General features: G+C 42.4%; 1 protein-coding gene and 1 long non-coding RNA gene across 2 annotated transcripts in view; both read left to right on the top strand.

Annotated features, from left to right (window-relative positions):
• The window catches only part of LOC147354477 (zinc finger protein 610-like), a 31445-nt gene extending 31115 nt beyond the window's left edge, over window positions 1–330 (top strand). The window contains exon 5 of the transcript XR_015146448.1: window positions 39–330. The gene's annotated coding sequence lies outside the window, so the exon portion shown is untranslated. The remainder of the gene's footprint in view (window positions 1–38) is intronic.
• The window catches only part of LOC147354476 (uncharacterized), a 76975-nt gene extending 54758 nt beyond the window's left edge, over window positions 1–22217 (top strand). The window contains exon 4 of the long non-coding RNA XR_015146454.1: window positions 22103–22217. This is a non-coding gene — a long non-coding RNA (uncharacterized LOC147354476). The remainder of the gene's footprint in view (window positions 1–22102) is intronic.
• The last annotated feature ends 1855 nt before the right edge of the window (window positions 22218–24072 follow it).

The raw sequence follows: 24072 nt of genomic DNA, 5'->3' as shown, positions 1-24072 counted from the left end.
TGTGTCATTCTTTTTTTCTTTTTCTCTCTCTCTTTCAGGATGACTCTTTGGAGCACAGGGACCCTCTGAGTTCACTTAACTGCCCGGGCTTCTAAGACTCAATCAGGAAGGCGCCTAGCGTCTTCAGGGGAGGGGACGCCCTGCATCCTCACCCCATCGAGAGGGCGCCTGTGGCCTCCATGAAGAGAGCAAGTCCGGTGTCACGGACTTTATTGGCTTTCTGTGTAAACCAAGGAAGATCAAGCCTCATTTTCTCCCCTTTACCTTTCCTCTTTCGCCGACGCCGTTCCTCCTGAGGGTATCCCTGGATCCTACTGGGACTGGACCCTGGTAAGTGGCACCCGGAACAGGCACCCAAAGTTAAGGCTCCCCCATTGTGCCATTTTTCGCGACGGCTAGGACCCCACTCAGGGTGTCGCAGACCCCCTGCTTAAGACGGGTAGGTTGGATGGAGTGGGAAGTGGAATCTTTTCACATAGACAGAAGTGAAAAAGACAGAAATTTCTGACGTGGGTAACAATGAGTCAAAAGAATGACAACTTTTTATAGGAGTAATCTTGCAACTGTTAAATACAAGAGGAATTAAGGTTAAGAAAGCCAATGTTCAATCATTTTTTACATTTGTACAAGAGCAATGTCCTTGGTTTCCAGGAGAGGGCTTTGTTAACCTAGACACCTGGGAAAAAGTAGGGAAACAGTTAAAAACTTATTACACTTTGCATGGCCCGGAAAAGGTCCCTACTGACACCTTTTCTCTGTGGAATATGATTAGAGATGCTTTAGATCCAGCTCACGAATCTGAAAAGGTACATGTTAAAGAGGGAAGTGAAGATGAAGAGGGTATACCTAGCTATCGACAATTAAGGGCCACGTTAGCTGCCATGGACACCGATCGTCATACTGAAAACAGGGATGAAAAGAAAGATCAGCTTTCCCTTAAGATGAGGAAGATTTAGAGGAAACAGCAGCTCAATACCATTTTGATGAGGATTGGCCCCTTTTAGCTAAGGATGCTCCTAAGAGCTTAAGAGAAACATCTCCAGTCAGACCATCCGTAAGGTTTAAACATCAGACAGTTAAAGGATCTCTGGAACAGGAGAGGAGAAACATGGGCTCCCGTCCCCCCATGCCTCCCCCCCACTATGGGGGTAAGGGGCCTCCACTAGGAGTTCCCTGGAGGAGGGTTCTTTCTGGCCCCGAGGATGAATTTGATCCCCACCTTGAGGCTTGTTTTCCCGTAATGTTTGAGGAATGGGATGGGGGAGAGGTCTCCTCCTGGGAACCCCTTCCAATGAAACTAATTAAAGAACTTAAACAGGCTTGTGCCTTATATGGGGCTACAGCCCCGAATACTTTAACATTGTTAGAAGCCTTGACGGCCAGATGGATGACACCTCATGACTGGAAAACAATTGCTAAGGCTTGTCTATCTGGAGGGCAATATATACTCTGGAGAACTGAATACGAAGATCTTGCCCAAAAGCAGGCTGATGCTAACGGCAGATATGGCCCAAGACATATTGTAAAGGAAATGTTGGTAGGAATTGGTGAATTTGGAACACTTGGAGATCAGGTGGGTTTAGACAAAAGGGTTTTAAAACAGGTAACAGCCTGCATCATTGGGGCCTGGCGATTATTGCCTCAAGGAAAAGAATCAACCTCTTCCTTTTCAAACGTTAAACAAAAACCAGAAGAGCCATATGAGGACTTTATGTCATGACTTATGGAGGGAGTTCACAGAGTAATTTCTAGTAATGAGGCAGGTAATATATTGGTAAAACAACTGGCATTTGATTCTACCTGCCAGGCCATATACATCCTATAAAAAAATCTGGGGAAATAGATTATATCAGGCAATATGCAGATGTAGGACCAGCAATGATGCAGGGCGTTGCCATAGCTGCAGCCATAAAAGGAGATTCTTATCAACAGACAGTTCAATCCTTTTTTACAGGCCAGAATAACCCATCAAAGAATTATTCCAGTAATCAAGGCTGGAATGCTGGCTTGTCTAAAGCCTACTTTTCTTGTGGCCGGAAGGGGCACTTTATGCACGCTTGCCCCCAAAAAACAGCTGGTTCTTCTCTGTCAAACCCTGCCTCCACGGCTGTGACTCCTAATCTCCCTAAGGTTCCTTGCCCTTGTTGTCAGAAGGGATATCACTGGGCAAAGGACTGCAGATCAAAGTTCCATAAAAACAGAACCTTGCTAGTTCCTGACCAGCAGTCGGGAAACGGGTTGAGGGGCCAGCCTCAGGCCCCAACAACGACTGGGGCAACAACACTACACCCATTCAAACCCTTCGTCCCATCACAGAGCTCATCAGAAGAACCCCAGGCAGCGCAGGACTGGACCTCAGTTCCACCACGTCAACAATATTAACACCAGATAGTCCTACTATAAAAATCCCTACAGGGGTTAAAGGCCCATTACTGACAGGCTTGGTAGGAATTATAGTAGGCAGAAGCTCCTCAGCCAGGCAAGGACTTGGAATTATCCCTGGAGTGATCGATTCAGATTATACAGGAGAGATTCAGATAATGATTTCACCCCCAACTAAAACTACACAGATTCATCAAGGACAAAGAATAGCTCAACTTTTACTTTTGCCTTATCACACTGCCATAGGGCACACTGCTACTCAAAGTGAGAGGCAAGAGAAAGGATTTGGGTCCAGTGATATGTTTTTCTGGGTGACAGAAATTACTCAGAAACGCCCTATGAAAACTATCTTGGTTAGTGGCAGGTCTATTGTGGGACTGTGAGACACAGGAGCAGATGTTTCTTGTATTGCAGGAAAGGACTGGCCCAGCTCCTGGCCAACACATACTACTGAAAACGAGTTGGTGGGATTAGGGAGAGCCCCCACAGTAGTAAGAGTGCAAAAATGTTAGATTGGCAGATTGAAGACACCCATGGAACTTTTCAACCTTATATAGTTCCCTCACTTCCTTTCACCCTGTGGGGAAGAGATGTTTTGTCTCAAATGGGAGTGCTACTTTACAGCCCCGATGATAAAGTGATCTCCCAAATGCTCCATATGGGCTATGATCCATCAAAAGGATTAGGCAAACAACAGACAGGAATAATTGAACCAATTTGCCCAACTCCTCGACAGCAACGTACTGGATTGGGGTATCCAAATATATAATGGAGGCCATTGTTTTTGCTGCCGACCCCATTACATGGAAATCTCAAAAATGGCCTCTGCCTAAAGAAAAATTACTGGCAGCTAAGATGTTAATCTTTGAACAACTACAATTGGGACATATTGAACCCTCCAATAGCCCCTGGAACACTCCCATTTTTGTCGTTAAGAAAAAATCTGGCAAGTGGCGACTTTTACAAGATCTGAGAGCTATCAATGCCACTGTGGAAAACATGGAGGCCTTACAACCTGGGCTCCCTTCCCCAGTGGCCGTTCCAGAGGGATATAATTTAATTGTAATTGATTTACAAAACTGCTTTTTAACCATTCCCTTAAGTGCTGAAGATAAAAAGCTATTTGCCTTTAGTCTGCCATCAGAAAATTTTAAACAACCTTATTTAAGGTTTCAATGAAAAGTGTTGCCCCAGGGGATGAAAAATAGCCCTACCTTATGTCAAAAATTTGTCAGTGCCGCTCTAGAAGATATTAGGGCTAAATATGAACAAGTATATATGATTCATTACATGGATCATATTTTAATATCTCATCCCAATAGAGCTCATTTGCAAACCGTCCTCCAAGATTTGACTCAGGCACTGTCAGCTAGAGGCCTAAAAATTGACCCGGAGAAAATTCAAACCAATCCACCCATAACTTATTTAGGAAGGGTTATAAAGTCTGAAACAGTGACTCATGCCCCACTACATTTAAGAAAGGACCATCTTGTTACTTTGAATGATTATCAAAAACTTTTAGGTGATATTAATTGGATAAGGCCCTATTTAAAATTAACCACTGCTGAGCTGAAGCGTCTTTTTAACATTCTGAGCAGGGATCTTGATCCAACTTCAAAAAGGCAATTAACTGTTGAGGCTCAGAAGGCCCTACACAAAGTAGAAGAGGCTTTATCTGATAGTTATGAGAAAAGAATTGAATTGGCAGCTGCCTGGCAATTCCTTTGCTGGCTACCCCAACTGTTTTATGGCAAAACGGCCCCCTAGAGTGGGTCCATCTTCCTGCTCAAGCTAAAAAGGTAGTGGCTTCTTATCCAGGGTTGATAGCTACATTGATATTAAAAGGTAGAAGGCGAAGCATTGAATTATTTGGTAAAGAGCCATCAGAAATTATAATCCATACAACAAAGAACAGCTTGATGCTCTACTAATGTTTGATAAAAATTGGCAGATTGCTATAGGAAACTATTTTGGTCAGATTCTGCATCATTTACCCTCCTATGCTTTGTTAAGTTTTATATCTAGACACCCAGTCATCTTCCCTGTTAGGTGCAAACAGCTCCCCATCCCAGAAGCTCAAATGGCCTTTACTGATGGGTCAGCTAATGGCAGAGCTTCTATACTTACAAGAAATCAGCATAAGGTTTTACAAACACAGGAAAACTTCAGCTCAAAGAGCTGAACTCACAGCTGTTATAGAGGCTTTCGTTATGCGTGCAGAGGAGGAATTTAACCTTTACTCTGACTCTCAGTATGTGGTCAGGCTGTTTCCGCAAATTCAGACTGCCGTTCTGCCTGAAAACAAAACTACAATATTTAACTTGTTAACGAAACTACAGCAGCAAATTTGGAAACGAAACCGAGCATATTTTATTGGCCACATCGAGCTCATTCTGGACTGCCCGGACCTTTAAATGCCTTAAATGATTCGCTAACCAAGGTCACAGTGGCCTCTGCTTTTGAAGAAGCCCGAGCCTCTCACTCCATCATCAAAATGCTACTGCATTAAGATATCAGTTTCAGATTCCTCGAGAATCTGCTCGAGAGATTGTTCATTCCTGCTTACATTGTCCCACTACTGCAAATAATTTACCTATGGCAGTTAACCCTCGTGGTCTCAGACCTAATATACTCTGGCAGATGGATGTAACTCATGTCTCCTCATTTGGAAAATGGTCTTTTGTTCATGTAACTGTAGATACTTTTTCTCATGTCATCATTGCAACTGCTCGCACTGGAGAGGCATATAAGGTTGTAGTACAACATCTCTTTACTTGCTTTTCATATTTAGGCCTACCAAAAGCTTTAAAAACTGATAATGCCCCTACTTACACTTCTAAGTCTTTCCAAGAGTTTTGTATAAGGTTTCAAATAAAACATAACACAGGCATCCCCTATAACCCACAGGGACAAGCTATAGGAAAAAAGCACATCAAACATTAAAATACAAATTCAAAAATTACAGGAAGGAGAATTCAAATATAGTCCCCCCCCCCCCCCCCCCCATTAGATCCTGCAACATGCTCTCTTTGTAATAAATAACCTGAATGCTGACTCGTCCCAAGCCGCTGCAATGCTTCGTCATTGGTGTCCGGAGCAACAAAACACAAAGCCATTGGTAAAATGGAAGGACCTCCTCTCCGGACTATGGAGGGGTCCTGACCCATTATTAACTAGCGGCCGAGGATATGCTTGTATTTTTCCACAGGACGCAGATTCTCCGATTTGGATCCCAGACAGACTGATTCGTCATGTTGCAGCCCCCCAGGCACCCGGTCCCCCCATTGCCTCGACCACAAAAAAAGGAAGGGACCTCCTCTACCTCCACCCCTTCTGCCAATACAGGAAGTCCAGCTGACCTCGAGACAACTGACATCAGAGATCCTGGATGAACAGGAAATGGACCCACCCACCAGACAGATGTCACAACTCCGTATAAAGGTTATTGTTTCTCCTACCCCTTTACGTTGTGGGAAATCACCAGGGTGTCCTACACGGGCAACTCAACAAACCTCCATACCTACCTGGGGACAGATTAAGACGCTGTGTCACTAGGCACATATCTTCTCCGGAGGACTCTTCAACTTCCCCTGAGAGAGTGTTTATTGCTATTCTTGCCTTGCTATCTTGCCAGATAAGCGCCTCCTCTCCTGCTCCAGAAAATTTTGGGGCATATTTCCCAGATCCTCCGACCTTCCAAGTAGTTACTTGAAACAGTGACCCTATAGGGGGCCACACAAACCAGCCTCGCCTTTTGGGAGGATCATATGCTTCCTATACAAAGGATCAATACCCTATTAATTTCAATTATACCTTTAGGGCATTGACAGACGATCTTCCTGTTAGCTTTAACTTCCACTTTGGTCATACAGGAAGCTTTATTACTCCTACCAAAGAAGGATGTATTGGAGCCTCTAAAAAAGCAATTCTGACAGATTCCCCAAACTTAAAATTTGCATTTAAAAGGGATCAGTCAGTTTGGGTATTACAAACTCGTATGCCCAGGGTCCTTGACCCACATAAAACCTTGTTCCTCAAAGCTCCACCAGAATATCCAAATTGTGATAATGTTGTTCCCTCAGATGTCATATGGAACACCATAGATGGTCGCTTAGGGTATCCGATTTGGAAATCTTGTACTTATAATTCGAAAATTGATTACAGAACAGAAATTATACAATTCAGGACTGGAGCAACCCAAATCCAGGTCAGGACTCAATGTCCAATGATGAGTTTACCGGCAGATTGGACAATTAGAAAGAATATTCAGTTCCTTGGCCATTAGCCACCAGTAGATGGCATCATAATCAATTTGTTCCTCCTATGTTTTCCTATACGGCTAAGGGCAAAACTTACTGGCAACCAGAAATTTGGAGAGCTCTTGCCGCTACTGCCCCTATTACTTTAACCTGGCCAGAAAGTAATTCTACTTACTCTATTTTAAGAGTAAAGGATGCATGAGCATTGGCTGCGCTTTGCTGGAGCAGCCCTGAAGAGATACCACAAGGTAAGAGAAACCCGAGTAGGACGGTAGGTGTTGCAAGAGGGCATCAGAGGGCAGACACACTGAAACCATACTCACAGAAAACTAGTCAATCTAATCACACTAGGACCACAGCCTTGTCTAACTTAATGAAACTAAGCCATGCCCATGGGGCAACCCAAAATGGGCGGGTCATGGTGGAGAGATCTGACAGAATGTGGTCCACTGGAGAAGGTAATGGCAAACCACTTCAGTTTTCTTTCTTTCTTTTTTTTTTTTTTCTATTCTTATTTTTTTTGTTTAATTTAATTTCTTTTTTTTAAATTTTATTTTATTTTTAAACTTTACATAATTGTATTAGTTTTGCCAAATATCAAAATGAATCCGCCACAGGTATGTATGTGTTCCCCATCCTGAACCCTCCTCCCTCCTCCCTCCCCATACCATCCCTCTGGGTCATCCCAGTGCACTAGCCCCAAGCATCCAATATCGTGCATCGAACCTGGATTGGCAATTCGTTTCTTACATGATATTTTACATGTTTCAATGCCATTCTCCCAAATCTTTCCACCCTCTCCCTCTCCCACAGAGTCCATAAGACTGTTCTATACATCAGTGTCTCTTTTGCTGTCTCGTACACCGGGTTATTGTTACCATCTTTCTAAATTCCATATATATGCGTTAGTATACTGTATTGGTGTTTTTCCTTCTGGCTTACTTCACTCCATATAATAGGCTCCAAAGACAGAAATATAGATCAATGGAACAAAATAGAAAGCCCAGAGATAAATCCACGCACATATGGACACCTTATCTTTGACAAAGGAGGCAAGAATATACAATGGATTAAAGACAATCTCTTTAATAAGTGGTGCTGGGAAATCTGGTCAACCACTTGTAAAAGAATGAAACTAGAACACTTTCTAACACCATACACAAAAATAAACTCAAAATGGATTAAAGATCTCAACGTAAGACCAGAAACTATAAAACTCCTAGAGGAGAACATAGGCAAAACACTCTCTGACATACATCACAGCAGGATTCTCTATGACCCACCTCCCAGAATATTGGAAATAAAAGCAAAAATAAACAAATGGGACCTAATTAACCTTAAAAGCTTCTGCACATCAAAGGAAACTATTAGCAAGGTGAAAAGACAGCCTTCAGAATGGGAGAAAATAATAGCGAATGAAGCAACTGACAAACAACTAATCTCAAAAATATACAAACAACTCCTACAGCTCAACTCCAGAAAAATAAGTGACCCAATCAAAAAATGGGCCAAGGAACTAAATAGACATTTCTCCAAAGAAGACATACAGATGGCTAACAAACACATGAAAAGATGCTCAACATCACTCATTATAAATACATGCAAATCAAAACCACTTCAGTATTCTTGCCTTGAGAACCCCATGAACAGTATGAAAAGGCAAAATGATAGGATACTGAAAGAGAAACTCGCCAGGTCAGTAGGTGCCCAATATGCTACTGGAGATCAGTGGAGAAATAACTCCAGAAAGAATGAAGGGATGGAGCCAAAGCAAAAACAATACCCAGCTGTGGATGTGACTGGTGATACAAGCAAGGTTCAATGCTGTAAAGAGCAATATTGCATAGGAACCTGGAATGTCAGGTCCATGAATCAAGGCAAATTGGAAGTGGTCAAACAAGAGATGGTAAGAGTGAATGTCGACATTCTAGGAATCAGCGAACTGAAATGGACTGGAATGGGTGAATTTAACTCAGATGACCATTATATCTATTACTGCGGGCAGGAATCCCTCAGAAGAAATGGAGTAGCCATCATGGTCAACAAAAGAGTCCAAAATGCACTACTTGGATGAAATCTCAAAAATGACAGAATGATCTCTGTTTATTTCCAAGGCAAACCATTCAATATCACAGTAATCCAAGTCTATGCCCCAACCAGTAATGCTGAAGAAACTGAAGTTGAATGGTTCTATGAAGACCTACAAGACCTTTTAGAACTAACACCCAAAAAAAGATGTCCTTTTCATTATAGGGGACTGGAATGCAAAAGTAGAAAGTCAAGAAACACCTGAAGTAACAGGCAACATTGGCCTTGGAATACGGAATGAAGCAGAGCAAAAACTAATAGAGTTTTGCCAAAAAAATGCACTGGTCATAACAAACACCCTCTTCCAACAACACAAGAGAAGACTCTATACATGATTTCAGATAGTCAACACTGAAATCAGATTGATTATATTCTTTGCAGCCAAAGATGGAGAAGCTCTATAGAGTCAGCAAAAACTAGACCAGGAGCTGACTGTGGCTCAGACCATGAACTCCTTATTGCCAAATTCAGACTTAAATTGAAGAAAGTAGGGAAAACCACTAGACCATTCAGGTGTGACCTAAATCAAATCCTTTATGATTATACAGTGGAAGTGAGAAATAGATTTAAGGGCCTAGATCTGATAGATAGAGTGCCTGATGAACTATGGAATGAGGTTCCTGACATTGTACAGGAGACAGGGATCAAGACCATCCCCATGGAAAATAATGCAAAAAAGCAAAATGGCTGTCTGAGGACGCCTTACAAATAGCTGTGAAAAGAAGAGAAGCGAAAAGCAAAGGAGAAAAGGAAGATACAAACATCTGAATGCAGAGTTCCAAAGAATAGCAAGAAGAGATAAGAAAGCCTTCTTCAGCGATCAATGCAAAGAAAGAGGAAAGCAACAGAATGGGAAAGACTAGAGATCTCTTCAAGAAAATCAGAGATACTAAAGGAAGATTTCATGCAAAGATGGGCTCAATAAAGGACAGAATTGGTATGGACCTAACAGAAGCAAAAGATATTAAGAAGAGATGGCAAGAATACACCGAAGAACTGTACAAAAAAGATCTTCACAACCCAGATAATCATGATGGTGTGATCACTGACCTAGAGCCAGACATACGAACAAAGCTAGTGGAGGTGATAGAATTCCAGTTGAGCTATTCCAAATCCTGAAATATGATGCTGTGGAAGTGCTGCACTCAATATGCCATCACATTTGGAAAACTCAGCAGTGGCCACAGGACTGGAAAAGGGCAGTTTTCATTCCAACCCCAAAGAAAGGCAATGCCAAAGAATGCTCAAACTACCGCACAATTGCACTCATCTCACACGCTAGTAAAGTAATGCTCAAAATTCTCCAAGCCAGGCTTCAGCAATATGTGAACCGTGAACTTCCTGATGTTCAAACTGGTTTTAGAAAAGGCAGAGGAACCAGAGATCAAATTGCCAACATCCGCTGGATCATAGGAAAAGCAAGAGAGTTCCAGAAAAACATCTATTTCTGCTTTATTGACTATGCCAAAGCCTTTGACTGTGTGGATCACAATAAACTGTGGAAAGTTCTGAAAGAGATGGGAATACCAGACCACCTGATCTGCCTCTTGAGAAATTTGTATGTAGGTCAGGAAGCAACAGTTAGAAGTGGACATGGAACAACCGACTGGTTCCAAATAGGGAAAGGAGTACGTCAAGGCTGTATATTGTCACTCTGCTTATTTAACTTATATCCAGAGTACATCATGAGAAACGCTGGGCTGGAAAAAGCACAAGCTGTAATCAAGATTGCTGGGAGAAATATCAATAACCTCAGATATGCAGATGACACCACCCTTATGGCAGAAAGTGAAGAGGAACTAAAAAGCTTCTTGAGGAAAGTGAAAGTGGAGAGTGCAAAAGTTGACTTAAAGCTCAACATTCAGAAAACGAAGATCATGGCATCTGGTCCCATCACTTCTTGGGAAATAGATGGGGAAACAGTGGAAACAGTGTCAGACTTTATTTTGGGGGGCTCCAAAATCACTGCAAATGGTGATTGCAGCCATGAAGTTAAAAGATGCTTACTTCTTGGAAGGAAAGTTACGACCAACCTAGATAGCATATTCAAAAGCAGAGACCTTACTTTGCCAACAAAGGTCTATCTAGTCAAGGCTATGGTTTTTCCTGTGGTCATGTATGGATGTGAGAGTTGGACTGTGAAGAAGGCTAAGCACCGAAGAATTGATGCTTTTGAACTGTGCTGTTGGAGAAGACTCCTGAGAGTCCCTTGGACTGCAAGGAGATCCAACCAGTCCATTCTAAAGGAGATCAGCCCTGGGATTTCTTTGGAAGGAGTGATGCTAAAGCTGAAATGCCAGTACTTTGGCCACCTCATGCGAAGAGTTGACTCATTGGAAAAGACTCTGATGCTGGGAGGGATGGGGGCAAGAGTAGAAGGGGACGACAGAGGATGAGATGGCTGGATGGCATCACTGACTCGATGGACATGAGTCTCAGTGAACTCCGGGAGTTGGTGATGAACAGGGAGGCCTGGCATGCTGCGATTCATGGGGTCACAAAGAGTCGGACACTACTGAGCAACTGATCTGATCTGATCTGATCTGACTCTATTTTAGTTTCTCTACCCTCTCCTTATGTTTTTCTCTTCTCTAGTGACTCCAAAAGACTTAATATATAAATGAATTATTCAGGTGGACATAATGTGGTGTTTTGTGAACAATGTATGCTCTCATCTTGTTTCAACCCTCAATATAATGTTTGCTCCTTTATGGTGTGCAAAGTCCACCCTATCTTATGGTGCCTGTGACTGTAACCACCCATTAGTATGACAATTAAGGTCTTGCTGTGTTACAACAATCAGAGATTTAATGCGATCACGACGGTTCGTGGGCTTACTTATTTTGGGGATATCAGCTTTGATAACTGCAATTACCTCTGTTACTGTGGCAGCAATATCATTGACTCAACAAGTATATGCTGCTCAATATGTTGGTGCTATGTCCAAAAATGTTTCTTTAACTTTGGCAACACAATAAGTTATAGACAGGAAACTAGAAATGAGGGTAGACACCCTAGTAGAAGCAATAATACATATTGAGATTGAATTACAGGCATTAAAAGTGAAATTGGTACTGTCCTGTCATGCCGACTACCAGTGGATATGTATAACGCCCCTGAAAGTAAACGAGACAGATTATAACTGGGAAAAGATTAAAAATCATATTTCAGGTGTCTGGAATAGCTCCAGCACTAGTTTAGATTTAGAGAAACTTCATAATCAGATAAAGACCGTGGAACAGTCCCGATTAGATTTTACTGCCTCAGGAGTAGCAAGTGACTTTTTCCATATATTCTCTAATTTTATTTCAGGAAAGACCATTCTGTCTAATATTTTCAGCTATGCTGCTGTGGCCGCTCTAATTCTGCTTCTCGTAATTATTCTTCCTTGTATTGTTAGAACTCTCTGACAGAGCACTCAGAAGCTCACAACTGAATTGCATCTGGCTGTCTTAAGAAATAAAAAAGGGGGAGATGCCGGGAGCCACCATGGGAGATCCCACCCATGACAAAGGTCATGCGAAGAAGACCTGAAAGGCAAAGGCAGATCAGGACTCAAGGGACCCCCTGGACCTGCTCAAGCATCTACCCCCAAACCAGAATCTGTCTTACTATGTTATGACTCTCACCAACTCCTCTGACATTAACGGGGGGCTATCCCCGACCACCTTTCTCTGAAAGAAATCAACTTAGAGCTCTAGTTAATTAATCTCCTGGGCACAATAGGAGTGTTTCTATCCAAACCCCTTGGATGGCTTTCTAACTTGCCTGACAGGTTTATCCGGACTCTTACAACTACGTATGTGATTGTTTACAGCCTCCCAACTACGAGAGGCATGGAAAGCTTAAGACATTGTAACAATATAGAGCTTTTCGGGGAGTTAAAAATTATTAGAATAGAACTGGTGAAGGATTTCATTGTTGAGCCAATGCTTGCTGCCAAGTTTCCATATCCCTTACCCACTGTGTCCCTGGGAGTATGTTAATTAATATAGTTGGTATATAGAAAAAATAAGTAGTAGCCTTGATGTTAACAACTGTAGACCCTTGAGTTAAATTCTTTCCTTGTTATAACCCATTGCACCTTTGCCCTATAGAAATGCAACTTTATCTAGTGCTTTCGGGGAGTAGTGCCAAACCTTAGAAAAATCACCTTTAGAGAAAATAAGTTTTCTGGTTAACCTTTATCAGAAGAAAAATGTTAACAGGCCTCCTGGCCAGAAGATGATGTAAATCACCTAAAGCCTTTGTAAACGATAAGTTGGCAGAAAGAAAGCCTGTTCTAGATAAGGGTCAAGGACTGCTGACCCTGCATGATTCTGTATCTTCCATTATCCTCTATGTACAACTGAGGGTATAAAAGCTCCTTTTGAAAATAAAGTTATGGGCCTTGCTCACTAAATCTTGGTCTCCCCGTGCTGGGGTCCAGCCCCCGCATGATCCAGGGAATCCCTCAGGATGACAGCATCGGTGATAAGGAAAGTAAAAGGGGAGAGAAAGAGGCTTGATCTTCCTTGGTTTACACAGAAAGACAATAAAGCTCCTGACACTGAACTTGCTCTGTTCACGGAGGCCGCAGATGCCCTCTCGGTGGGGTGAGAACGGAGGATGCCCTCTCACCAGTGAAGACGCAGGGCGCCTTCCCAATCGGGTCTTAGAAGCCCAGGAAAAAAATGAACTCAGAGAGCCCCTGTGCCCCAAGGAGTCCTCCTGAAAGAAGAAGAGAGAGAAAGAAAGAAAAGGAAAGAAAGAATGACAGGGGGAGACCAAGCTTTGGTGAGGGAGGACCATAACTTAATTTTCAAAAGGAACTTTTATACCTTGACTTGTACCTAGAGGGAAATGAAAGATGCAAAGTCATGCAGAGTCAGCCCAAACATTACATCTGTTTTGTCTTTATCGAAACCAGGATTTTTTCTGCATACCTTTCCCATAAACAATGTTGTGTACATTATCTTCTGGCCTTGGAGACCTGTGGACATTTTATGACCCTTTTTTGATAAAGGCTGCTCAACCAGAATACTTATTTTCCCTTGAAGTGTTTTTTCATTATATTTCTAATCTATGTCAGCCTCAGAAAGTGCTAAACAGAGTTACATTCTCACAGAGCAAAGGTGCAGTGAGTTACAACAAAGAAAGAACCAATTAGCTCAAAGGTCTGATGTGGTTAATTCCAAGGCTACTACTTGTTTTTCTTACATTCCAACTATGTTAACTACTGCACTCCCAGGTGCACAATGGATAAGGGATATGGGCAGTTGGCAGCAAGCATTGGCACAGCAATGAAGCCCTTTACCAGTACTGCCGGGAACCAGCACGGGAGATCCCACCCATGACAATGTCATGTGGGAGAGGCCTGACGGGCAAGGTGAATCAGGACTTGAAGGACCCCCTGGACCTCCTTGAGCATCTACCCCAAAACCAGAATCTGTCTGTTTTACTATTTTACACTTTCACCAACTCCTCTGACATTAATGGGAGGCTATCCCTGACCACCTTTCTCTGAAGGAAATCAACTTAGAGCTCCAGTTAATAAGCCTCCTGATCACAATAGGAGTGTTTCAATCCAAAACCCTCAGATGGCCTTCTAACTTGCCTGACAGGTTTATCTGGACTACTACAGCTATGCATATGATTGTTTACAGCCTCCCAACCGTGAGAGGCACGGGGAGCTTAAGATATTCAAATAGTATAGAGCCTTTTGAGGAGTTAAGAATTATTAGAATAGAACTGGTGAAGGATATTCATTGTTGAGCCAATGCTTCCTGCCAAGTTTCCATATCCTTTATCCACTATGTCCCTGGGAGTATCTTAATATAGTTGGTATATAGAAAAAATAAGTAGTGGCCTTGGTGTTAACAACTGTAGACCCTTGAGGTAATAAATTCTTTCCTTGCTACAGCCCACTGCACCTTTGCCCTATGGGAATGCAACTTTATCTAGTGCTTTTGGAGAGTGGCGCCAAACTTTATACAAATCACTTTTAGAGAAAATAAGTTTTCTGGCTAACTAACCTTTATCAGAACAAAGGGTCATAAAATGTTAACAGGCCTCCTGACCAGAAGATGATGAAAATCACCGAAAGCCTTTGTATATGATAAGTTTGCAGAAAGAAAGCCTGGTCTCGATAAGGGTCAAGGACTGGTGACTTTGCATGACTCTTCACCCCCTATTATCCTCTATGTACAACTTAGGGTATTAAAGCTCCTTTTGAAAATAAAGGTAGGGACCCGGCTTCATCAGAGCTTGGTCTCCCCATGCCATTCTTTTTTTCCTTTTCTCTCCTTTTCTCTTTTTGTTCTTTTTTCATGATGAATCCTTAGGGCACAGGGACTCTCTGAGTTCACTTTTTTGCCTGGGCTTCTAAGACCCGAACAGGAAGGCGCCCCACATCTTCACCGGGGAGACGGTGTCCTGCATCCTCACCCCACCAAGAGGGGGCCTGTGGCCTCCATGAACAGAGAAAGTTCGGTGTCAGGAACTTTATTGGCTTTCTGTGTAAACCAAGGTAGATCAAGCCTCTTTATCTCCTGTTTTACTATCCTTATCACTGATGCCGTCCTCCTGAGGGAATCCCTGGATCCTACCGGGGCTGGACCCCAGTACAGTACTATTCTAATAATTTTTCACCCCTTAAAGAGCTCTGTGCCCATTAGGACTTTTAGAATGTTTTGGCTTCCCGTGTCTTTCACGGTTGGGCGGCTGTGAACAATCACATGCGTAGCTGCAAGAGTCTAGATAAACCTGTGAGTCAAGCTAGAAAGCCATCAGAGGGGTTTGAATTGAAACACTCCTATCATGCCAAGGAGACTTATTAACTAAAGCCCTAAGTTGACATTTTTCCAGAGAAAGGTGGTCGGGGATAGCCCTCTGTTAATGTCAGAAGAGTTGGTGAAAGGCACAAAATAGTAAGACAGACAGATTCTGGTTTTGGGGTAGATGCTCGAGCAGGTCCACGGGGTCCCTCGAGTCCTGATCTGCCTCGTTCGTCAGGTCTCTTCCACATGAACTTGTCATGGGTGGGATCTCCCGTGTTGGGTCCTGGCATCCCCATATCATTCTTTTTTTCTTTATCTCTCTCTCTCTGTTTCTCTCTCTCTTTTTAAGGATGACTCTTTGCAGCACAGGGGCCCTCTGAGTTCACTTATCTGCCTGGGCATCTAAGACCGAATCGGGAAGGTGCCTAGCGTCTTCAGGGGAGGGGACGCCCTGTGTCTTCACCCCACTGAGAGGGCGCCTGTGGTCTCTGTGAACAGAGCAAGTCCAGTGTCATGGACATTATTGGCTTTCTGTGTAAACCAAGGAAGATCAAGCCTCTTTCTCTCCCCTTTACCTTTCCTCTTTTGCCGACACCATTCCTCCTGAGGGTATACCTGGATCTACCGGGGCTGGACCCTGATAGTGTGGTGAGCTCTAAGAGCTTGTCTTTGGTAGTACATTCATCAAACGCATTTGCTACATGCGTTTCATGATAGTCTCTGGGAACGAATCAGTGTGATGGAGGGGCCAACTTATTAGATATGATTCATTCACGTGTGTGTTTCCTCGAAACACACACAGCCTGAATTATGAAATTCAACAGTGTGTGTGAATTAGCAACAGGGAGGGCGGAAAATAATATAAAACTAGGACATGACTCATCATGGTCAGTAGGATCAGGAAGGCCTTCCATACATAGTCTAGCCTATTATAAAACATAAAACATATAATGATAATATAAAACATAATAGAAACTATAATAATTATAACTATATTTATATAGTTATATTTATATTTATAAATTTTATATTTATAAATTTTTTTAACTAATAATAGTTATGAAACATAACTATTCCTTTTGTTATAATTATTCATATTTCATACAAGCTTGTGTTCCCCTTCCTTTTTTTATAGCTATAGGGAACTTGCAGTTTAATAAGACTTTAAATTGTATACTTGTCTTATTTCCTCTGTTTCTTTGAAAAATGAATCCCTTTTGATTCTTCAATCTCGACGTAATCTATGGTTGCCAGTAGATCTTTAATGACACTGGGAAGAGGGTCCCATGGCAGGACTTGCCTACCAGCTACATACTCAATTACTTTAATGATCTAAATAATTCATTGGATGGTTAATTCTTGGCATTTTGGGATTAATAGCCATTTGCACTACTGCCACTGTTGCAGGCATTGCTTTACAAACCTCAGTTCAAACACACAACTGTATTCAAAACTGGACCAAAGATGCTCATACTATGTGGACCGCTCAGGTAAATGAGGAAGTTCAAGATGAAATACAGGAAATAAAAACAGCCATCCAATGGGTCAGATATCAATTAATGGATTTACAAAAACAAGTTATGCTAAAATGTGACTGGAATTCTACTCAATTTTGTATTACCCCTGTTCAGTTCAACTATGGTGCCTACTATTGGGAACAAATAAAATTTCACTTGTAAAACATACGTGATAACACTTCCTTAAATGTACAATTATTACAAAAGGAAATCTTTGGAACCTTCTTTAAGAGTCTACTCTCTTCCAACAATTTGGAAACCTTAGCTGAACAGCTAGCTAATCAATTATCTGGGCTAGACCCTCGAGGATGGTTTCAAAGTATTACACATAGTAATGGATCTGGAGCTATAACACTGATAATTATTCTTGTGATTATATTTGTAGTATACCGATGCCTTTCAACTAAAATTGTTGAGACTAAACAAACTCAATTGGTCCGGGCCTTTTTCACAAAAGTATCTACAATCACCCCCAATTATGAAAAAAATAAAAAAGGGGGAATTGTCAGGGGACGTTCAACTTTAAGGGATCCAATATGTTGTATTTTCTTCCTTTGTGTGCCATTTCTCAGAGACTCTGTTCCTTATCAGTTCCTGGAAAACAGGAAGGAGCAGAGTTGCACGCAGTTCTCAGGACTTAGATCATGGGAAAGGGCACCTGCTTGGATTCCCTTCAGTGACCTTTTACTTACAGGACTATCCATTTTGTTGCAACTGATGGAATTTCATTTTTAATGGCTGAGTAATGATTTTATTGAAGGTATAAAAGCGTCTGTCTACAATGCGGGAGACCCGAGTTTGATCCCTGGGTCGGGAAGATCCCCTGGAGAAGAAAATGGCAATCCACTCCAATACTATTGCCTAGAAGATCCCATGGACAGAGGAGCCTGGAAGGCTACAGTATATGGGGTGGCAAAGAGTCGGACATGCCTAAGCGACTTCACTTTCACTTTCAAGCATGCGTTTAGAAGCTCTTTACTAAAAGGTGAACGAGGGCCGTACACAGTTACAGCTTTTTTCATCTGTTGCATGTGAGAAAAATCAATGCGTTCGTATTCTGGTATTAGTTGCCCTTCAGCATAAACATTTCCTAACACAAGAAAGGCAAGAACATAGGCCTCAGAGACTCGTGATTGCAAAGCCAGTAAATCACAAAGGCTTCGTCGTGAAGGACAATGAGTGGATCATCTGTTTTCATAAATATGAGTGTGTGTTAGGGGCTTCTTGTCAGCAAAAAAAGTATTGTTGTCTTTAGTGTCAAAGAGAGCATCAGAATAATCATCATCAGATTAATTTTGTCCTCTAATTGAGGGGACCTTTGGTTTTGTGCCCATTACAAGAGATAGGGGAGGAGCACTTGGGACAGATGGAGCAGGGATGGTGGGAAAGTTTTGAAACATTTTATGTTGCTGTAATTGGGCCTTCTGTAGAGTCTTATCATATAATTTATATTTGTATAATGAGCATTCTGCTTGTTGACGAATATCAGGGGGGCTAGAATGGCCTTGAAATAGCAAGATCACAGCTTAAATGAAGGCCCACAAGGGCCAGAAATTTATTCGAATATTTTCTCCCCGTCTTACAGCTTGTTCAACATTTTCTTTAACCCAGCTCCAAATTTCTAAATTGAAATTGCCTTCATCAGGGAACCAGGGATTATATTTAACCACTGTTCGGAGACAAGCCTCTATCCACTGACGCAAAACCAAAAGTCCTTGAACCGTAAATAAATGATGAAGTAAAGTAGAAAAGTGGTGGGGCTTTCCAGCTGTTTGTCGTATAACCCTGCACTTACCGACCTCTGTAGGTCCTAACAGTCGACTCCAGCCGCTTGCCAAGGACATTCACCAGATCCCTGTTCAGGCGCCACTTGTCACAGTCTTTGTAGACTGGGACCCAGGGACTGGAGTGGACGAGAAGAAGGAAGCAGGGGACCCACGTCTCGAAACAAGGGTGCTTTATTTGCAGAAACTCATGTTTATGTATCTTCATACAAGGCAGCTATAGGCAGTAAAAAAAAAAAAAATTGAGCAAAAGCAAAGCCAAGCAAATAACAATCTTCAAAGGGCCAGAAAGCATTCCATATACTGAGGAAGAGGGGCATAACTGATTAATTACCTTTAAGTAAAAGGTCACTGAAGGGAGTCACTGAAAGGAATCCAAGCAGGTGCCCTTTCTCATGATCTCGGTCCTGAGAACTGCGTGTAGCTATGCTCGTTCCTATTTTCCAGGAACTGGTAAGGAATAGAGAGTCCTTGAGAAACAGCACGCTAAAGAAGAAAATGCAACATATTGGATCCCTTAAAGTTGGATGTCCCCTGACACAGAGCAATTATTTTGAGCATCAGTTTGATCTGAACCAGGATATTATGTGTATGTGAATGAATCACATTTAACAGCTATCATTACCATTTGCTACTATTGTATTCAAAGAACTACATTCTGAATGTATCAAGGTTTCCTGTTTCCATGAATAAAATAGAAACCCTTGTGTCACAACCCTGGATGAATGGTGTTTATTCCATCAACACAGTTTTCTCTCACTGCAGTACTTATAACAGCAGCTAAGAAGGCACCATTCGGCTTTCAGGTTTAAATAATCTAGAACAATTTCTTGTCACCATGGAATCAAACAACATAAAATTTGGGGGTTACATAGTCATAATTTGTAACTAACGTTACTCTCTCAACACTCTATGCCAGAACATTCATATGACTAATCCAAATAGCACAGCAGTGCATTCTAGACCGACTTCCATTACTGTACAAAAACTGCATCAAATAAACTTAAAGGTCTTATCTGCTTTATTTTTATTTTTGGCTGTGCTGGGTCTTCGTTGCTGCATGCAAGGTTTGCTGTGTGTGTTGGCTTTTCTTGTTGGGGAGCACAGCCTCTAGATGCGAGGGCTCAGTAGTTGCAGCTCACAGACTCTAAAGCATGGACTCAGTAGATGCAGCACACACTGTTAATTGTCCTGTGGCATGTGGGATCTTCTCAGACCCAGGATGGAACCTGATGCTCTGCATTGACAGGTGGATTCTTAACCACTGAACCATTGGAGAAGTCCCTCATTAGCTTTATTGAATGATTCATGCATTGGGCAGAATTCAACCTGGTAAGTGGGTGGGCTCCAAGGAGCGTGACACAGTGGACAGTCTCAGAATGTTGAGGGTATTTTCATGTGTATTTTGATTACGTATCTGTTACAGATTTTTGGCTTCTCCTTACTATGAAGTTTTTATTTAGATACGGGCTCTTGGTGTTTCTTAGACTTGGGTGACTGTTTCCTTTCCCAGATTAGTGTGGTTTCAGTTGTTTTCGCCTCCGAAGATCGTTCCTCTCCTCTTCTGGGACTCCTACAGGGCAAATATTAGTGGCTTATTGTCCCAGAGGTCTCTTAAAATCTCCTTTTAGTCTTTTTTATTCTGTTCAGTAGTGGTGATTTTCAGTATTCTTTCTTCTGGCGCACTGATGTGTTTTCTGCCTCGTTTAGCCTGTTCTGATTTATTTTAGTTTCTGTTTGTTTTTTTTTTTTTTAATTTCATTTACTATATTCCTCCATTCTGTTTGGTTGGTTGTTATATTTCCTAAGTCTTCGTTAAATACTTCTCAGGTCTCAGGTCGTGCATTCTTCTCCCAAGTTCTTTGATCATGTTTACTACAATTACTCTGAACTCTTTCAAGTAGATTGTCTATCTCCCTGTTACTTAGTTCTTCTGGGGTTTCGTCTTGTTCCTCCCTCTGAAGCATATTGCTCTGTCACCTCGTTTTGTGTAAATTACTATTTATATTTTTATCTATCTGGTAGTGTAGTTACATTTCTTGACCTTTGAGAAGTGGCTCTCTGCAGGAGATATCCCAGGCACCCTTATCCTGATCCAAGGGCCAGAGGACATCTGATCACAGGGTGGTGTCCCACAGGTATTTGTGGACTCGGTTTGCAAGCTGTGGGACTCTACTTTTCTTGCTTTTGGTGTCTGCCCCCTGACGTGAAGAGCCAACTCATTGGAAAAGACCCTGATGCTGGGAAAGATTGAGGACAGGAGGAAAAGGGGGCGACAGAGGACTAGAGGGTTGGATGACATCACCGATTCAATGGATATGAGTTTGAGCAAACTCCAGGAGATGGTGAAAGACAGGGAAGCCTTCCTTGCTGCAGTCCAAGGGGTCACAAAGAGTCGGACACGGCTGAGCAGCTGACCAACAACCCTGCTGGGTGAGGCTGGTCTGGAGGCTTGTGCCTTCACAGTGATGGTCAGAACTGGGTCTTGACCCTTTTGTGGGTAGAGTTACATCGAAAGGCATGTGTACAGGAAGCCTTTGGACAGCCTGTCTGCTGATAGTTAGGGCTACATCCTGGCCCTTTCATCCTTTGGCCTTAGCGGCCTCATTGCTGTAGCCTACAGGTTCTGAGTGGATCCAGTGTCTGGCCAAGATGGAGACCTCATGCAGATGAGTGCTCTCTGATAGTTCTGCCCTCAGGATCTGTGTCCCCACAGTGAGCCACAGCCCACCCCCCACCCTTCAGAGATCCTTCACGACCAGCAGGCAGGTCTCACCATCCAGGATCCTAGCAAACCATTGTGTTTTGCCCTTCATCTCAGCTTCGTCTCAGGGTGCGTGAGGCTTCGTCTGCACCTGTTAAGAGTAAAGTCTCTGTTTTCCCCATTTCTGTGGAGCTGGAGTCAGGGCCCGCTGGTCTTCAGAAGTAAATGTTAAAGATCTCTATGGCCTTATTCATTGATTCATGGGTTGGTCAGCATCCCACCTGGTAAATAACAGATGCTCCCAGAAGCTGTCTGTCGTCTTTGCACCAAGGTATATATGAATCAGTGGGCTGTTTTCAAACTTTTGTGACCTGAATATACTCATAAATGCCATGATGTGTACAAGGTAGATGAAGCATAAACATGAAGAAGCTGTGTTTCTTTAGGGGTGGGGTTCACTTCCATGAAAAAACTGAAATGGCAAAATGGTGAAATGAAATGTTTAATTTGGGAGTTGGCTGTGATCAGGTGCTTGAAGGTCAAGTGAGTAGAGTTGCACAAGCACACAGTGAAGGGAATGACTATGGATTCCAACTGTATTTTGCGACAGGAAACTAGTCTCCAGTGCCAAATGCCTGCAAGTCATCCTGCCGTTTCTCAGTGTTGTGTTCACATTCAGAGTCCGAAGATCTTGCAGAGAAACTGAGATGTGTTCTTTGTTCCCAACCGAAAATACTTTCCTTGATAACTGATGTTAAATTGGACTCAAATTCACTTTTATATCACAGATTGCAAGTCCTTGTCTTAATGCTTTATGCATGCTATCTTTTTGAATTTGAACTCCAAAATAAGTACTGATGTTCCTTCTCATTTCCCAGATGAAGGAACTTGAATGGAACAAAAATCACCCCATCCCAGAAAGTGACTGAATGAGAGCTTGAATCCACATTGTCTCGCCTCAAAGATCTCATCACCATGTTGCTACACTGAGGCCCAGGTTGTTGGCATGGCTACAATAATTCTTGTTGGCATGGCTATGATAATTCTTGTTGGCATGGCTATGATAATTCTTGTTGGCATGGCGACAATAATTCCTGCCGAGGTGCAGGTAGGCACAAAGCGTGGGACAAGTCACCTTGTCCCAGTTGTATTTCTGGGGGAACAGCTGCGGGGAGGGTCCCTGCAGTGGCACCTCAGGTAGCAGACCAAGTGCAGGTGGACTGTCTGCATATAGTAATTCTGAGAGAGTAGGGCCATCCACCAGCTCTGTGCCCACAAAAGTCAAATGCTGCTGGTCAGGATGACCTCAGTGTATTTACAAACATCTGTTGGAAGAACTTAACAGAAAAACCTGAACAAAACTGTTTGGCCAAACCAATAAATATCTGTGTCCACTGGGCCGCCTCCCAGAAGAAAAAGACAGAAATAAACATTTCATTCATGTATTTAGACTGTTTTTTTTAGACATAATTCTGTTGCATAGTTTAGTCTGTAGAATAGTGAAAATGTAACTTTTATACACACCATGTGTGTGTGCTAAGGCGCTATGGTTTTTCCAGTAGTCGTGTATGGATATGAGAGTTGTGTTATAAAGAAAGCTGAGTGCTGAAGAATTGATGCTTTTGAATTGTGTTGAAGAAGACTCTTGAGAGTCCTTCGGACTGCAAGGAGATCCAACCAGTCCATCCTAAAGGAGATCAGTCCTGGGTGTTCATTGGAAGGACTGATGCTGAAGCTGAAACTCCAGTACTTTGGCCACATAATGCGAAGAATTGACTCATTGGAAAAGACTCTGATGCTGGGGGGGACTGGGGGCAGGAGGAGAAGGGGATGTCAGAGGATGAGATGGCTGGATGGCATCACCGACTAAATGGATGTGAATTTGAGTGAACTCCGGGAGTTGGTGATGGACAGGGAGGCCTGGCGTGCTGCAATTCATGGAGTCGCAAAGAGTTGGACTCGACTGACCTACTGAACTGAACTGACATAATTGGACAAGATTGTGGTTTCTGAGGTTTAAAAGATAAACATGAGTAAGAGATGAAACACTATAGAGTAACAATAATTTATTTTCTATTAGAAATCATATGATTTTAATGGAGGACTAAAAGAGAAACTCTTGGCAGAACTCTATTAGCCTTTGTCCTGCTTCATTCTGTACCCCAAGGCCAAATTTGCCTCTTACTCCAGGTGTTTCTTGACTTCCTACTTTTGCATTCCAGTCCCCTAAAATGAAAAGGACATCTTTTTTGGGTGTTAGTTCTAGAAGATCTTGTAGGTCTTCATAGACCTGTTCAACTCCAGCTTCTTCAGCATTACTCTTGGGGCATAGACTTGGATTACCATGATATTGAATGGTTTGCCTTGGAAACGAACAGAGATCATTCTGTCCTTTTTGAGATAGCATCCAAGTACTGCATTTTGGACTCTTGTTGACTATGATGGCTACTCCATTTCTTCTAAGGGATTCCTGCCCACAGTAGTAGATATAATGGTCATCTGAGTTAAATTAACCCATTACAGTCCATCTTAGTTTGCTGATTCCTTGAATGTCGACGTTCACTCTTGCCATCTCTTGTT

This window comes from Bos grunniens, chromosome 18 (genome assembly GCF_055505025.1).
Source record: "Bos grunniens cultivar Pamir isolate PY7600 chromosome 18, Bosgru_T2T1.0, whole genome shotgun sequence".
In the NCBI taxonomy this organism is placed as follows: Eukaryota; Metazoa; Chordata; class Mammalia; order Artiodactyla; family Bovidae; genus Bos; species Bos grunniens.
Note: the sequence above shows the minus strand (reverse complement) of the source record. Positions and strands in the feature narration are given on the sequence as shown.